At 41.4% G+C, this 19,217-nt stretch overlaps 1 protein-coding gene across 2 annotated transcripts in view; it reads right to left on the bottom strand.

Moving 5' to 3' along the window:
• Positions 1-18,921, bottom strand: part of LOC135502955 (exostosin-like 3) — a 46,577-nt gene extending 27,656 nt beyond the window's left edge. The window contains exons 1-3 of one of the 2 annotated variants that reach the window (XM_064796174.1): positions 18,841-18,906; positions 15,243-15,292; positions 6,694-6,851 (exon numbers count right to left, since the gene is read on the bottom strand). The gene's annotated coding sequence lies outside the window, so the exon portion shown is untranslated. Of the gene's footprint in view, positions 1-6,693; positions 6,852-15,242; positions 15,293-18,840 lie in introns of both variants that reach the window. The other variant, XM_064796173.1, reaches the window with a different exon arrangement.
• Positions 18,922-19,217: the final 296 nt, after the last annotated feature.

Here is a 19,217-nt window from a genome sequence, read left to right as displayed (position 1 = left end):
TTTTCGTGATTGATCCTGCCATTTTATTGCACACCAGGGAGGATTAGCCTCCTTTGCTAGCCGTAAGAATTCGTTCCATTTCTCCTCAGTATGGTTTTAGGTACGGAGACCGAGTGCAAAGTACCTGGCATTAGAAGGTGGTCTTTCCATAATGGAAATCTAGTTCAGTTCTTTCTATAAACATGCAGTGTTTTTCCACGGAAATTACTTCGAATTTTCCCCTCGGCATCTTCAGTACCTTCGGGAATAAGGGCCGAGTGGGGCAGGTGGTGTTTCTATAAAATGACAAAAGACTTACGTTTCAAAGAACATGGATGTCAAGTAGGCAGCAAACCCTGAGCTCACCAACAATCTCCTGATCCTCGTTAGCAATCGCCTCTGGCCAAAGATCAGAAACCATATCTTGCTTATTACCATCTAAACCTCCTACCTCCCCCAGGACCAGGAGAAGCCAATTCCTCATTGCCAAGTTGGTGAGAGCAAGCAGGCCCTCAGAATGGTAAACCCGGAGCTTAGCCCACAACCTCCTGATCCAAGTTAGCAGCAGCAGCAGCCTCTAGCCATACATCAGAAACCATATCTTGCTTATTACCATATAAATCTCCTACCTGACATCAAATGTGGAGAAGGTGTTCCTCGTTGCTGATGAGAGTTGGCGAGAGCAAACTGACCCTCTTTAAGGCAGACCCTGAGCTCAGCCTGCCATCTCCTGATCTGAGTAAGCAGCCGCCTCTGGCCGTACATCAGAAACCATATCTATATAAAGCTCCAACCTGGCCTCAAATGTGGAGAAGGCATTCCTCATTGCCAAGTTGGTGAGAGTAGGCACACCCTCAGAGTGGCAGACCCTGAGCTCAGCCTGTCATCTCCCGATCAGAGTAAAAGCGACCAGACCATATCTTGCTTATTACCATTTAAACCTGGCCTCAAATGCTGAGAGGGCGTTCCTCGTAGCTAGGTTGGTGACAACAGGCAGACCCTCATAGGAGCAAACCCTGAGCAAAGACCACAACCTCCTCATCCCAGTTATCAGCTGCCTCTGGCCATACATCAGGAACCATATTTTGCTCATTACCATACAAATCTCCTACCTCGCCTGAAACGAGGAGATGGTCTTCCTCGTTGATAAGTTGGTGATGACAGGCAGACCCTCATAGCGGCAAACTCGGAGCTCAGCCCACAATAGCTTGATCCTAGTTTATAGTCGCTGCCTCGAGCCATACATCAGAAACCACATCTTGCATATCACCATATAAGCCTCCTAGCTCGCCACAAACTGAAAGTTCCTTGTTGATGAGTTTGTGAGAGTAGTGCTGCAGGGCATACCCTCTGGCTTGAATAACAGAATATCTTGGAATGGAGAACTCGCGTATCATTAGTTCGTGCTTCATTTGCAAGCCACCTTGCCATCAAATTGCATACTTAATCGTCATGTGATATCTTTTCTTCTTGACTTTGGATTTTATTCATCAAGACCTTGAGAAATGATCGATTGTTGGAAAGGTCTCAACAGCCCTTTTTTAACAATATCACTGTTTGTTTTCAATTTTTTGCCTCCCCCACCACCAAAAAGATAGTTGAAGGCCAAAACACGCCTTCTGGCCACTCCAGAAAAAGCTTCGTACACATTTCCAGCAGGGCTGAAAATCTGTGACTGCTATCTGCAACAAACCTATTGACATGTTTAGCGGGAATGATCTTTTACAGCAATCATCCTTGTTTTATGGCACCAATGTTCTTCGGTACGACTTTCTAAATAGCCCCATTCTTTTCCCTTTTCAAAATGCTAAAATGTTTTAAAAGCAGTACGGTAATATTCAGGACTCTAAGATTGCTGTCCCCAACAGACTAACGTGATTTTGTTGGATGGAAAAATTGCCATGAAAATCAGTTTATACCCAGCAGGACATGGGATAGGCCATTTAGGATGCGACATCGGATGTGCCATTCAGGTCATACCCTTGTTCATAGCAGTATCAGCAAATAATCCCTCATTTCCGTTCCTCAAAGGAGAAAAATATCCCCCAGCCGCGCAAACAGATATATTTTTCCTCCACTCTTATATCAAACTGTGACAGCCATCATCAGCAACATGAGCCTGAAAGCGACATCACATTCATCAAACAGAAGCCTCTCCGTAAATGTCATCGGCGCTGTGAAAAAAGATCTGCACTCATCATGTACCTTTTCGGAAAACATCACAGTTTTTTTTCAATGCGATTTTTAATGTTGCCGTATTTTGATATTCGCCCATCTTTTTATGAAAAGATCGGAAGAACTTATTTTAACCCATTGCTATCACTTATCAGTCTTACAATTCATGCTCATGAGGTGATACGCAGGAGATCATACAGACTGTAAGAACGTCGGTCCAATTTTCAATCAATCTATCAAATTGCCATTTCTATGCACCACTTTGAAGGCAAGAGCCCTGTTCAAGTGCGCCCTCCTATCTGTGTTTAGTGGTACTTTCTGCATCCGCCCAACAAAGTGGGAGCTATCGTAATGACGCATCAACGATCATGTCAAACAACGTCACACTACCAGGTGTCACTAGTGTTGAAAAGTTGACCCCCCACATACCCCACTGCTATCTACAGTAGATGAAAATTGAATTTTTTGCAGGCGAAATGGTGACTAGACGAAATGGGTGTAGGCGAAATGGTGACTAGACGAAATGGGTGTAGGCGAAATGGTGACTAGACGAAATGATGAATAGGCAAAATGGGTAATAGGCAAAATGGGTATAGGCAAAATGGTGAATAGACGAAATGGGTGTAGGCGAAATGGGTGTAGGCGAAATGATGAATAGGCAAAATGGGTAATAGGCGAAATGGGTATAGGCAAAATGGTGAATAGGTAAAATGGGTGTAGGCGAAATGGGTGTAGGCGAAATGGGTGTAGGCAAAATGGGTATAGGCGAAATGATGAATAGACGAAATGGGTAATAGGCGAAATGGGTAATAGGCGAAATGGGTAATAGGCGAAATGGGTAATAGGCGAAATGGTGAATAGGCGAAATGTGTGTAGGCAAAATGGGTATAGGCAAAATTATGAAAAGGCGAAATGGGTAATAGGTGAAATGGGTATAGGCGAAATGGGTAATAGGCGAAATGGGTGTAGGCGAAATGGGGGTACACCATGGCTAATTCGTCGCAGGCACTCTCTGTCGAGGACAAAATGGATGATAACATGAGCAAAGACTCCTACCAAACCATCGATATGATCTCATGCGAGATGGTCCTGAATGTAGGTTTGATACTATCCATTACGCAGCATCATCCCGGAACCAAAACGCTGTCGTTCAGACATCAATATCAGAATTTGCCATCTGAGACGAGACGTTAACTGTGATACGTGAGTCATCAAGATAGCTGACATGCTGGATTATATGGCTATTTACGCAGTAACTATAAAACCAGAGAATATGCGTCGTTTTTCACGACCGCTGATAACCATGTCATTTTTGCACTGGATGGGAAAGGTAGACTCTTTCACCAGTCTCCCCCATTCACTCATTACAGAGACTGGTACTTGATGGCATTTCATTCGTCATGAATTAGATTTGGGGGCGTTGGCTTCGGGTGTCCGGTCATGTGTTTTTCACAAAGATGGGCAACCTCGGGCCAAGTGAATAATCTGCAATATCAGAGCGCTCGGTATGGACAGTGCATCCACTCTATGCAGTGAAAATGCATGGTTCGCCTCGGGTAAATCAACAAGGCTTCCTTGACCCCCCCGCTGCACTGGGGATAGGGTCGAGGTTACCTGGACTTTGGGAAAGGAGGCTGATGCACAGATGGGTAAACTTGTCGGCCCTGCCATCTCATCAACATCTTCTATGGCATAGTTTAACCGCTCGTCAATGCTCTTTGCTATGGTTTTAAGTGCCAATTGGGTTTATTGGCAGACCTGAACTCACCACAGCTGACCTGAGAATGTGCTATGCAGTGAGTCTCAGGTGAGTACAGTTTAGAGATCATTCGGGCCAGTTTTATCACATTTACTTTGTCCTTTTTTACGAACTGGTATTCGGATCGAACGAGCACAGCACAAATAAGACTACTGTCTTCGGCCAAGGAGAGGAGTCCCTTGCAAGCTACTGATACCATTCAATTTGATGGGATCTTTTGCTTACATCTGATTCAAGGAGGAATTAATTAAGTGTTAAGTATCTTGCTGAAGGACTCCAAGACAACGCAGCGGTGATCGTTCACAGAGTAGAACCCAAGACCTCCTGTTCATGAGCGCAGCCCTCTAACAACTTTGCAACTGACTCCCTAGTATCAGACCAATCTGGAAGACTTAAGGGACCCTCAACCCCATTCTGACTCTCTCACCCGATATTGTAGAATATCTACTATTCTGTCAGATACTATTATAGACTCTATCTCTGTTTTGCAACGTCATCACGTAAGATAGTCTCACTGGATTCGCCATCTATTTCACTTGACTGAACATCACTGATGCATTTTGGCGACTAGACTCCAGTAGTGAATTCGTAAGAGGGTAGTGGTCATAGAAATTACCAACATGCCACATTCATGTAAACAGATGTGGCCGCAGGAAAATTGTCGGAAACAAAAATCAGAAAAATCTAGATTCCATACCATAAACTCTGAATGAAAAACGCATTTTGGCAATGTTTTCGTGAATTAGAACTACAGTTGAACCTCTCTATTGAAGACACCCTCGGGACTGTCAAATGTCCTTAATAGAGAAGTGTCCTCATTAGAGAGGTCAAAATGAATGGAGATGACCAATTTGAGACCAAAACTAGTGTCCATAATAGAGAGGGTGTCCTTAAAAGAGAGGTGTCAGCTAAGGGAGGTTCCACTGTACTTGCAAAAATCCACAATGATAGAATGCCAGCTGAAAGTTGGCAGTTTGCACAATAGTATTTTTTCAGCTTTACATAAAGTTTGTCAATTTGATACAGCGTGAATAGGACTAGAATGAACACTAAACCGATCGAGAATATTTGTGAATGAAAACGCTGATTTTAGCCTCGGCTCCGTTTTTTATTAGCCCCAAGAGATTTTTCAAATCTACTTCAAACTCTCGCATTGTCAGATCTTTTCCGATCAAATATACGGTAGGAAATTTCGAGCACGCAGCGATTTTACGCCGTGTCAGTTCCCTAGATTGATTAACTGGCGAGGGTGAATTGAATTAGAGAATTGACGACTATATTAGAATGAGGGTGGCGGCCAAGAAGAGTTGGTGACATTCTAGCATGATGTGCTGTTGGAGTGAACGGAAATCTGAAGGTCTGACTATTGTCCAATTGTCAATATGTCAGCATAGTTTGGGGTTCCGCGGTACACGGATTTCAGTGAAATTCGGTTTTTATTGATCTGGGGTTCAGACCGAACAGGACCTGTCAATTTTAGTAACCATAGAAATAAAAATAATGTATTTGTGTACAAAAATAACTCATTCTTATTTTTTATAATTATGTTTTAACGTCAAAATAGCCTCCAAAATGTATTGCAGGGTGAGTGAAGACGATGATTACATGATTAAGATATGGCTACACAATATGTTCGACAACTTCCAATAGCTCACAACTTCCCTTCCAATAGCTTACAACTCCCAATAGCTCACAACTTCCCTTCCAATAGCTCACAACTTCCAATAGCTCACAACTTCCCTTCCAATAGCTCACAACTTCCCGCAAAACTTGATTAGTCATGTGATTGGAGTTATGGCCCCAAAGTTGCAATTTTTTGGCAGTTCTCAGGCCTAAAATGAAGAGCCAGTCCCATATTCATGTATATGGTATGCTGGTGACGATGCTTACATAATATGGCATTTGCAAAGGATCATTTTCCTCGGATTTGGAGAAAAACTTAGATTAAGCACAATTTTCTAAAGTCATTTTCCATATTTATGCAAATGACCCAGACTGTTGACCTTTGCCCTCTGCCGCCTGATCGCAGAATATGTGGGCAGCGCCGATTACATGATATGGCATCGGCGACGGCTTTGAATTGCCCATAGCAGAATCATGAATAGCTGGTTATCGGTTATCGGTAAACAATAATCGATCAATTACACACAATTCTCATAGACAAAGAAATGATAATTTGCTGAAAAAATACATGGATATTGTTCTGATTGACAAGAAGGGGTTAAAACATGAAGGGTTGTGGCCTTGATATTTTTTTTGTTATGCAGCAGTCAACTTGAACCTTGTACCCCCTTTTATAACACAGTAACTCAGTTGCCTCCTGAGATGGGGGATCAAGCTTACTTCACACTCTAGTTGTGACTTAAGCAATACAATTCCCCTCAATTTCCCATGCCTCGTTCCCAATCAAAGCACTCGATGCATTTAGTCATTACTATGGAATTCCCATGCACAAATTTCCGAATGAAACCCTATTGTCCACATGTTCAGCAGGCCAAATCGAGGAAACTGATCTGCGCAAGAACTGCCCTTACTTGCAAAATATCCCTCCAAAATGGTTTTTTCTTGTCCGATTAAAAAAATTCTAAGTTTACAGAGAGCAGAGACATAGATCTTTCCATTTCAGCCGTCAAATTAGGCCCTTTACATGAGGGGGATAAATGGAAATCTTCCCAACCCTGGAAATGTCTCATCTCTCCTCGACAGAGAGAACAAAGAAACGCACAATGGCCAATGCTCTCAGAACCAGATCAGCAGACGTTAATGAAAACTTTACTCACCAGCTATGATCCGATCCTTCTGCTGCCACAACTCTTAATTATTGCGTGTATTTCCCTATCAGCTGACAGCGGTTGTTATCGTTTGATTTCCTGGTGGCAGATGAAAGCCGCCAACGTTCTGACTGGCTTCGAGCGATGCACACTTCCTGCTGACGGATCTGAAATGAGACGACAGAACTGCCTCGTTAGTTGGCGTGGATGAAGGGTTTAGTTTATGGAGGGAGGGGTTGTTTAGTAAGCTTGGAGGGAGGGTTTCGGTTGGAAAGATGGATGCTCAAATTGAGGAGGAACAACCTTTGTGGTCAAGAGGCATGACGAAACTCGGAACTGAAACTGTTGAGGAAGTAATGGTCATAAACACCATCCCAATGGCCGAGACTGCTATCGAAACGAGAAATCGCAAGGCAACAATCAATGCCCTTCTAAGCCAGTACACAGATAGGGTTACATGTTTATTCGCCCGAAGGGAGGTATCTTTGAAGTTTCGTTAATCAATGAAGAAATATCGTCTCAGTTTCCCCCAGTGACAGAATGTGGATAATTGCGATCAAAGCAATTCAAAGGGGGATTGTTTTGGCAGAGAATATGTTAGCGTTAGGCGAAATCCTGGAATTGTGGCAAGAGCTGACCCCTTGGGGATGGAACAGTCCAGGATTACTGCAGATTTTGTCAGATCGGAAACCAAAAAGAACACGTCCAAGTGATACAGATGAATTATATGAAATCTATAGGCAACGATTAATAATCTTCTTAGCTAATACACAGGGTCACAGGGCAACGGTTTTTCTCCCTATAGCAACTTGCTATTCGCGAGATATCTTTGAAGATATTTAGCAAATCAATGAACAATTACCGTCTCAATTTCCCAAGTGAATGCGTATTCAACCGTAAAGAATGTCAATAATGGTGAAGCACTCCGAGCAGGAGGACTTTACAAAGAATGCTAGTGACAGCATTAGCATGGAGCGAGAAGCTTGAAGCATAGCTTGATATAGTTGACCCCACTGAGGTTGAAAATGTGGGACTTGATGGTTTTTGAATTCGGGCACCATTTTGGGAGCAGAGTAAAACATGCTCTTTCCGTGATATGGTATTGCTGCACATGAAACAAGAGTTCTTGCAAAAATAGCTGTTCTTCTTAGCATTAGATTGTGGCAAACTGATAACTAAGTGATGTGATGCGATCATGATAAGAGCACTTTGTCCCCAAAATGATGTCATGGATGACAGCTTTTTGGATTTGGCGCAAGGCCTATGTTTTCTTGAACTGAAGGACTTTGCACAATTTGCCTTACTTTCTGATGTCCATGAAAATTTTACACCTCAACATCAATATTGACCATCTCTCCTAGCTACGAACCAATTTACCTCTGGTTGGAGAGAAACAAATAGGGCTAAGCTCAAGGACTCAAAGGTGAACGAAAGTTGCTCTTTCCATTTCCGAGAGTCCAACCTAGGACCTACTGATTATGAGCCCGGCCTCTAACAACTACACCACCGATTCCCTTGTTCAACATCAAGATCATTTTGATTCAGCGATCGGAGATATAAGTGCGGATATTAAACATCTAACGTAGATATTATGAAAGTCTCGCACGGTGATAAATTCGAGTACGTTTTGACAACGACGCCATTAGAGGAATTAATTTCTGCAAAAACAACAACTTGGCAATAAAGCTCTTCAGATGACGATGGTTTAGCATGACTAAGCAGGAACCAACAGGAAGCTGCTACACTATTAAGGCTGGCTACGTCTCAAAAGATGAGATGATAAGACAAGCCATTAGTTCAAATTAATGCCCCTGGGGATTTCTTGCAGTGGGGGATGGGGGTACAGGAGACCTCTGTTGAGATTCATTACGTCTCTTAGACAAAATACTCTTCATCTCCTTTATCTTTAGAAGTTCAGAACTGAATGAGGTATCATTTTGTTTGTCTTGGTGATATCTTTCCAATGAATTAAAAACATTTACTATTTGAGTTCAGGAAACTTTTACCCATCCTTTTGAAAAAAAAGCTTTTTTAATTTCTGAAGTTCGAAATTCTTAGTCTTTATGAAATCTTGGTAATATACACCTAAAATGTACATGTAATGTTCATGTACACTAGTGTGCATACAATTTCAAAACAACCAATAGTTGCTTATTTGAGAGAAAATTATTTGATTTATTCGGATTCGCGAGTCATAATCAATATGCCTTCACAGACAGGATGACAGATCAAAATTGACCGTCAGGAAACGCAAAGCGGCAAGCCGGCAGAAATCTATATTATAAACGTTCTACGAAACACATCATTTATTGGTTTATCAAACCATTTTCAATATAAATTGTCCGCGTCAAATCACCAAATACCGATTGGCCAATATCGAGACAATTCTAGATATGCGCCAGATCAAGATGATGTCACATCGATGTAGCATACTTCAAGTTCATGCAGCGGTCAATTTAACCCTGTATTCCCCCTTATCTCACCGGTACAGCAAGGACACATAAGCTCAGGCAGTGGCTTCATAGCCACATTCAAGAATCATCTAATATCAGCACTTATGTCAATTTTTTACTGTCAGACCCTAAAGGGTTACTATCGATGGCGCAATTAGGAAACGCATCGCAAATTCGCATGCCAGTCGTTCGAGAACTATTGTCTCAAAAGTAACTAATTAGGTCAATAACATCCACGAGAATCTGCTTCTTTCTTTTCCGCGCTATTTTTTTATTCTTGTCACGCTACGAGTAATGAAGTCAATAATCGCGTAGTCTTTAGCAATCACCATGTTCTTTCAGCGTTTTTCACCAGCATTACATGCGGATGTTTTAACCCTTAAGGCTTAAGGTTTGCAAAAGTGGGCATTGTTCCATTTGTTACAGCAGTCGCATGCACAATGGCATTTGTTATTGCAAAAAGAACTCCGCGATATTTTGCTGCTTTTCATTATGCTATTATGACACTTTAATTTAAAGCAGTGGGCGGCTTTTTACTTTAATATGCTTGTTCTTATCCTGTTTCCTAAGTGAACTATTTTTCTGGAAGTGTTTGACATTTTTTCCAATTTTGTTTCTACTCTCACATGCAGATAGTAGAAAAATGTACCGGTACACAATTAGGGCACAGGGTCAAATATTTTCCTCATACATGTGTGAATTGTTTCGACGTACTGTGAGATGTGAGAGACCCCTATTGGCGATAATGTGTATCTTTATCTTGCCTATTCATCTGCTGCCTTTTGAGTCCCTTTTTCAATAACGCCATTGGTCCTTTAACCTCTGGTTTTGATGAAATAACAAAATAAAACTAGAATGCCACTCAACTCCCAAATCATCCCAGCAGCACCTTTAAGCAAAATGCCTCTTTGAGATAAAGGTGAGGAACCACTCTCATAATTCAAATACCAATCATCACATTGGTATCAAGGGGATGAAAAATCTCCATAAATGAAATTGACTCCAACGAAGATAATTTTTCTCGGCTGAAAATTCTTTTTATGATGTACAAATGTAGAGAAGTCAATTCGAGTTTCGTTCCCAAATGACTTTTTCCTGGCGAGAGGCAGGTCCTAGGCTAATAAAGAGTTTTGTCCATCACATCAGACAAACATGGCAGAGACATTGGGCTCTCAGAGTGGTGCGTGGTGGGACCAATTGTTTGAAAATTACATTGAGACTCACCTAAAAAGTTAAGGCGGGCAAACCTGCCTTTATCAATTTTCTCTTTTTACCTTGCCTCTTTTCAAAAGTACAGGCAGCTTACACATTTCCAGTAGAGCACTGCACCATGCCCTATTTAAGCATAGCCCATTTTTGTCCTACTTTTCATTTTCAAACTTCTAGCAGAAAAAACATGATCCTGCCCCTGACAGATCTAGGGTCGGTCCGTCAGTCTAATTCCTCGTTACAGAATGCCAAGAAACCAGCTGCACCCTTATAATGATTACATTGCAGCTATCGTCCATCATATTGGACTCGACTCATAATTATATTTTGACATTAACACAGCATTCAGCCCATTCATCTTATCAAGAATTAATAACGACTGGTCGTTATTTATTCTTGAGTGTATGTACTCAAAGTCCCTTTTTGTAGAAAAAACCTTGTCATCATATCAGGAGTCGGTTGTTAGAAAGCATGTCAGCTCATAACATCATGTTGACATGCTGTTTCATGTGGGCATGGCGATTTAGCGGATCCTGCGGATTCTGCGGAACCTGCGGAATCTGGGCGGAATCAGCATAAAAACAGCTTGAGAATATCGATATCATGATAAATTATCCTTATAATAAATATTTGTAATATTCCATAACTGTTAAATTGTCTAAACCGCTAAGATTATCAAGCATTTCGGAAAAACCCCAACATGCATGAAAAAAATGTCTGCATTCTATTATCGGACGATTTCCACATTGGTCTCGTTAGGGAGTTTTTCCCAAATGTACGTGATGATGACGTGCCCCATTAACAGGACGTAACATCTATTTTAAAATGCGTTTCCAAAGTGAATGCATGAGGACAACCCATTTGTGTCGTATATCACTGGAAAGGCCCGATGCCCCTGATTCTGCACGATGTTAAATCGGGTATTTTATTTCTTTAAATAAATCATAAGCGTCACATTTGCTCCTAGCTCTGTTCAACATCCCAAATGGCAATATTGCCAATTGGGCCGGACAATCACGAAAACCCCCAAATATTATACAGTTTTTCCTGAATAATTCTTACAGTGACCATTCTCCCATGAAAGACAGTTGCTTACGCTACACAAAAATCCAAAAAAATCGAGGGTCAACCATTGAACTTTTGAGATATGTTGAATTTTGCATAAATCAGCGAAAAACGCACCAACTGGCACTGGACGGCATTTCAAGACGGGGCCGACGCACATCCCAAGTTCAGTGTACACATACGTCGGCAACAACAGTATAAATGCGTAGTTTCTTGTTAGCCGCCTGTTGAGTAGCGCTCTAGGTTTCAGAAACTCCAAAAAAAACATATCTTTGCCAAAACAACTGCTGAATCAACACTGACATACTGTAAGGACCGAGAAATCAATGATTTTAGGAACTACGGGGGCGCGCATGAATAAAAAAAAAACTCCCTAATGAGAACATTGACCGTGATCTATAACCCAGGCCGAGTTGGTAATAAAATAATAGGCCGAGTCACACGTCATTTTCGCTCATTCGTTAATTTGTTAATATCGTGCAGAATACAATAGGGATGATGGACACTTTTTCCAGGGGACATTTTAAACTTCTACACTGGCCTGGTTGACACGTCTCTCTTTATTTTACAACATCGCAAAATCGTGCACGAGCAACATACGATTGCCTTGATGATCCATCATTAAGATATTCAAGTCACATGATGACTGATGATGTCCAGGACTCTCAGATGACAAATCAGTTTAAACAGAGAATTTCCCACTCTCATGATAATAAATAAAAGATTTTTCTAAAACGTCCACCGGAGTCAATCATCCCACTCTTGATGACCAAACAGCCAGCAAGATCATGCGATGACAGGTGACAAGCCCGAGATCCTGGCAACGATCCTTAAAACACCCAAGTCCCAGGAGGCGAAACGACAAATTTTTGGGTAGAGTGACTCTCAGACACTCTCTTGATTTTAGCTTGATTACATTACATCACGGCAGCGGCCACCGTGGGGCCTAATGGTATTAGGCTAATTTTGGGGGCGAAAATGCTGGGGGCGAAAACGTCAGGGAGCGAAACGACCGGATACCAATCCGCTGCAGACCAGATTCCGCAGAATCCGCAGAATCCGCAGGATCCGCTAAATAGCCATGCCCGTTTCATGTTCATCAATGCACATGAAATAACGTGTACATCAATGCACATGTAACAACATGTCAGCATGATGTTATGAGCTAACATGCTTTCTAACAACCGGTCCCAGAGGAGCTTTTCATTTTTGAAAACCTGGGTCAAGTATGCTCCTCCCCTCAAACACGTTTCTGCCACTGGAATAATCCGATCGTTATTTGCGAGATGAGGTGGACAATTCAACTACGCCCAATCAAAAAGGCTCTTTCATATTTCATAGCAACGCGGCCATTGAAACAATCACCGCATCTAAAATGCACTCTCATTGCCAATTGGCTGAAATTTCCAATGCTGGCCCGCACCTTTGGAATTTCTTGTTTAAACCGGTATTTATACACGATCTTGAAAGAAGCGTTTATCCTCGCCTCGCAAACGGGGAAAAAACATCAATAAATACCACAAAATAACCATCTAAGTGAAAAAATAAACCAAGGAGAGACATGAATGAATTGAATCACTAGAAAACAGTTTGTGCACATATCTGGAATTCTTTTTCGAGACAGAAATTACGGTAATGTTTATCAATATCATCAATCTATTTTTTATCCTAATGAGCGCTTATGTCTGCTGTCTGGACCACATGGTTTTGTTAGATCTGCTAGTGTAATGTTTGAAAATTACCAACAGTACTATGTACTATCACATTCATACAAGCAATTCACATGTCATTCCACTCAACCACTCTATTCAAACTGCTAACGGAAATTACACGGAGTCAGTCCAGACCTAATAGATTTCATCACAATGGTACAGGAATTCTTCAGTGTGTATTTACAAATGTATGGCAAAAATTCTTTGAAAGATCCAGAGGATAACCACTCACTGTGTTTCTATTTGATGCAATTAGGTGTCTGAGAAAGTTTCTGGTTCACATTTGAGGATATATAAGAGATGCGAGACCCACGCTGCAGCGTCCGAAGAGGGTGGATTGTGGCTGAACCGATGAATGGGTCAGCCCTTGGTACAACCACTTCTTTGAGCAATGCACATAACCCCACATGAACTTGCTTCCCTCCACCCAGGCTGAAAAGGATACCAGGCGGATATTGCCCAAATTCCGTGTGACTTCTTCAGCAAGACACCCACCCAACTCCTTACGACTGAATGCGGATACTGCTGCCACATCACAAGTCCGAGTATCGGAATCTTCTTCTTCTTTAGTGCAACATGATTAAAAGCCATCAAAAGTGCGAGGGAACATCGCCGGCATTGACTTCTGTCACTGGCAGCTTTCGACAAGTCTTCAGCAAGACCAGCTGCTGCAACATCTCGCTTTAACACTGCGTTGAGCAATCAATACACGTCCTACTTGACTCCAACCCCTTCTACTCTTGCCACCAACCTGTTCTGGGAGCCAGTTGAACAGCAGCTACTTTGGGAGTCTGTTTTCTTCCATACAGACAACATGTATCGAGTATCAGAGTTCTTTTACAAAAATAATCCGTCAATCATTTCCCATATTATCATCGACATTATCCACATACAAAAGCTGCTGATAGAATGGAATACAATACTCGACCATGATGATTGACATGAGGAATTTTTCTCCCAAATGCGACACTACTATTAGTTTGTCCGCTGACATTGTTTATCAGAAAAACAACAGAAATAATGGTCACATTGTCGAGTTATGAAATGTCACTTACCCTAGTTACTCTTCATATTTACTCCACTATACAATGTTTAGTGCCATAAAATGACAACACAGCTATCAACTAGATATCGTGTGCTGAAGAAGAAAAGTGTGGCCGCATGTTGGATGAATGATGCACGAGTGATGACAGCCATAAAAGAATGTGCTAGTGAAACTCAAGTTGTTAAAGGGACAATACAGGCAGCAGCTAGATAGGCAAGATAAAGTTACACAAAGTCTCCAATAGGGGTCTCTCCCATCTCACAGTATGTCATAACTGTTCACGCTTTTACAATGAATATTTAGTGCTGAATCTAACATGACCCAGTGCCCTTACTGTGGATATTAGTTACTCGAAGATGGCCAATTTAACCCCTCTGCTCCTGCCTATACTCCCCCTTAAATATGGCTTCTTTTCTTATGTTATAAGATCGCAAAGCCCTCTCTCAAAGACTGCGTGGAAATTTACACTTTTTTGACTGAAGGGAGCAAGATGGGATTTATATGGCCACAAAACGTTAACCATTGTTGACAGAAAACCGCCTTCTGGCTGCAAATGGCACAAGAAAAGCATTAGTCAGCAGTCAGAAGTGAAACCTTTCAACAGACCATCACCATGGTAATCAGTTATAACAGTGCAAAAAAGCAATGTGTGTTTCATTTGGCGATGCAGTTACGGTGTTAACCCCAAGAAATCAAAGTGGGCCTTCTTTCTCAAGTGGTCGCGTTGCACTTGATGGTATGAGCGTTTTAGCAATGCCACTATGTTTAGGAGCCAATTGGGTGTATATGTAAGTATTTACCTAGTTAAGCAATGTTAAGGGGACAAGTGATTTTTATTGCAGCGATGTGCGATAATATATATTGCTGCGATGAGCAATAAAAAGATGGTTAGTCCGCTGGTAAAATCATCCATGCAGTGTTTAATGTTTGCAAGTCCCAATGATGACTGATTCTTGTTGCAGGCCTGTACATGTACGATGACGTCTGCCGACTGGCAATTTTTTTGCACGAGATAAATATCGTGGGTTGCTGCGATAAAAATGCTTTAGTGATATCCACCAAGAAGTAACTTACCCCTCCTTCACTTAATTACGCACGCACTTCAAAAGAAAATGTGCCATCACCTGGAAAAAAACGCCAGCGAGATTTTCTAATTGATCTAGCTACTCAGATGAGTCACTTTGCCACTTTTAGCAGGTAAAACATCAAAGAAGTCACTGTTGTGAAAAGGGTTTGTGTGAGGCAGCCATTGTACGAGTACAAATAATTAGATAGTAGATTTCATGGTGAATAAAGAGCTCTATCTTCACAGTCACAGGTTATGCCATGGGCAACCCCTGGCACACACACACACCATTAAGTTCAAAAGAGCTTCCTCAAAAAGTCACATCAACACTCAAAAATAGTCAAACACTGAATTCAAGTGTTGTTTTAAAGAGGAATGCCTTGAATAACCAAATATAGGTACAGTTGAACCTCTTTATTAAGGACACCCTTGGGACTGAGAAGTGCTGTCCTTAATAGAGAGGTGTCCTGATTAGAGAGGTCAAATTGAATGGAAACAAACCAAAACTAGTGTCCTTAATAGAGAGGTGTCTGCTAAGGGAGGTTCCACTGTAGAATGGAGAAGAAGGAAGTCCAATGGTAAATGTATTATTGTAGTGTTGGATTTAGGGGTTTGTGTCCTCTTTTGGCTGACAGCAAAAAAATTTCAAGGCGCCAATCTCCAAGAAGCAAACAACTTCTAATTTTTACATCTGGCACTTAAAGTTCAATTTTTTCTCATACCCCTAGTTTTCACGATTGCACCCTCCACTTTCATGGGGTGGGACTACGCCCCCCTCTCTAAAGATCTGGATCCTCTACACACACCAGCTAACGCAGGATAAATGAAAAGTCCATAAGAAAACAGAGGACAATCAAATATGGCGGAGAAATTCCATGCAAAGATATGGCAAGCAGAATTGTGATCGACTTTTCTTTTCACCTAAATTGCAAGTGATTATCTCTGGTCATGATGGACTCGTGAAAATCAATTATGCCATAGAATAGATGGATTTGGTAAGCAGGCTGGTGGTAATCCATAATTTAACAACCTGCCGTGTAGCCAAGGTGAAGTCTGATTAGGCAGGCTTGCAGGTCGCCGAGCATGTCAGGGCAGATCTTGTGGCCGCCCGTCACATTTGCCAGTCTGGGGGAGAATGCAGGCAGTGATGGCAGCGGTAGACTGCACATGGCTTTGGTTTTTGAAATGCAAAAGTGAGGCGGTTGTCCCCGGATTTGAATCACTCTGTTTTGTTTTGTAGATCATTTTACCTTCTGTCAGCGGAGATTAGGCATCAAAGGTCCATAAAATTGTCTCAGGGATCCAATTCATCTTGAGGCAATTGCCTCTAATCCCCTCTCCTGTTGCCTTGATGCCCTGCAGATTTCTTCCATCATGGCGGCAACTTTGTTTTCATTAATTCCCATTTAAAGCGTGCCATTTTTCACCAAACAAGCAAGACTGGCGTTTGACAAATATTGCCCTGCCCTTAGGAAATTTCGAGGTCTGCTGCCTAACTAATAGTAACACATGTTCATTGCCCCCTTCTGTAGCATTACACCCCCCCCCCCCCCCCCCCAATCACTCCATAATTACAAACCGGAAACCTTTACATGAATTTATTCAGAAAACACTTGATATCTTTAGAGTGAGACTGCAAGTTAAAATTTTAGAAGTGCCGATGAATATCAATAGATTTTGAGAAAATGCCATGTGCATGCAAATAATACTCTATTTTCCAATTATCCCCAGCAGAACTTGAAGATAAAATTACATGACGCTGTTCAATATCGTGCAGTGGTGCATTTAGTACCATACAAATAAATGTATGTGGGGAGATGTCCGGATGAACTGCATTGCCAGACTTGGAGTTGGGACACAATATCAAGCAAGGTTCACTGAATCTACATGTAGATTGCACAAGCAAGATTATCCCCTGTCCATGCGGTTGTAATTTTCATGATATATTTTGATTGATGTTAAGCCATGATCATGAATAACCAATCAATAGTGATACGTTGCATTTATGTATCAATACATCTTAATGTAATCTACAAGCGTATGTTAGAATGCATGCTTTACATGTTTATGGCAACCTTCCTTGTTTTATGTCATTCTACATGTATATCAGTAATGAATACATGCACGTTTTTATTCATAACGCCAAGAATAAGTTACACAGTAATTTATAAAATTCTTGAAGATCAACATCTGAAGATCCGTGGCAGAGTGGTTAGAGGGAAATCAGTGGTAGAATGGTTAGACTTTAGAGCACCCAGCTCATAATCAGGAGGTTGTGGGTTCGGAGGGATCAGCGGTGTTTAGTCTTTGTGTCCTTGGGCAAGGCACTAAACCCTACAGACTTTGGCCACCAAGGAGTGAATGGGTACCTACAATGTAGTTGGCAGAGTTAGCCATGAGTGTTGTGTCCTACCGCAGAGAGACAGTGGACTCGTACTCTTCATATCATGATTACAAAACATGATGCTATCAATGTTTTTTAAAAGTTTGACCTCAGTTACCTGGAAAAGAAGATCATTCTGACCTAATTTTTGTCAACAAGTACAAAATGCCCCTGAGTCATGAGTGCACGCAGAGCAAATTTTGATTGAAGAGACTAGGACAAATTATTGGCTTGACCTCTGTGACCTTGGAAATTAGGCCAAGGCCAAAATAATTCCAGCACAATGTTAAGCTTGATCAGCGATTATTTGTACATAGAAAATCATGTTTTGACATCCACAAACCGAATTTCAACTTTCTATACTAAACCTGACATCATCGCACCGCTCAAGAGGTTATTGCTAAAGGCCAAATAGCCTAAATAATGCAGGGACAATGAACAAAGAACACACTGCATGCAACAATGGTGTCTTTTGTTAGCTATATGGTTTGTTTTGACCTAGCCTGTAACGGCTTCCTTTGAGTTGACTGGTGCGGGCCTGTATATTGATGACACTGACAGACGGAGAGACGACACACACAGTGACAGACAAGATGTGATGAACTGAGTTCACCCAGAGCTAAAAAAACTAAATCATAAAAACAGCTGTAATCACAAATCAAATACTCTAAGTTACAGTTATGAAAAAGACAAACATCAAGACGAAGGTCTGAACTAACAACACAAATGCACGCATTCAGAATGCATGAGAAGGCCAAAGGTAAGACAATGTTACTTAGGACAGTGCCATAAACCACGCCATGGAGACCCTTCTTCTGGGTGAAACCCATGACAGGTCAGCGCCAAAACAAACCAAGGCAAAACTATTTTAAAATTGTCTTGATCAGGCCTACTTTTTCCAAAACTTTCTTATCATCACAAAACAACTGTTATTGTCTTCTTCATAACACCCTCTTTCCAACGGTATACAACATGCATTGGTTTACCTTTGCAAAAGATCGACGAACTTCAAATTCCCACACCAACATTGCAGAGTAAAAGCATGCAGTCATGACAAGCCAAAGGATGTCAAAAAATATCAAGAATGAAAACAAGACACAAAAATAATTCTGTTCCTCCATTTGCAAGCAAATAAAGCCGTCTATCACATAAAGTCTAAAGACAAAACTATAGTTGGAAAAGAGATCAACATATAGGCGACTAATTTTTAAAGAAATACTCACCAAAATGGGCAAAATTTGATAAAAATCAGAGAAAATTTCAACAAAACTGCAAAAAGCAGGTGGTGGCCATCTTTCTCGTCTCGTCTCGTTCCGTGGGAGATCATAAGAGGGTAGGCAATTCTTAACCTCCAACATCGGTAATCATATGGTACCTATTAAATTCTTGTGATGGCGCCACTCTATACTGCACACGTCATTTTTACGTCACTTGCTTAAAAAATTATTTGAGGCAGGTGGCGAGAGATTTGAATGGGTAATGAGCAATGCTGAATTTATTTGTATTTTTTGTCCATTTTTTTGTCCTACCGACTCGATGGGACTGTGACTGCATGAAGTCTGCGCTGATTGCTCCGAGTTCAAACGAAGACTTCCCGATC

Source organism: Lineus longissimus, chromosome 19, assembly GCF_910592395.1.
Source record: "Lineus longissimus chromosome 19, tnLinLong1.2, whole genome shotgun sequence".
Taxonomy (NCBI): Eukaryota; Metazoa; Nemertea; class Pilidiophora; order Heteronemertea; family Lineidae; genus Lineus; species Lineus longissimus.
This window is presented reverse-complemented; position numbering and strand designations above follow the sequence as displayed.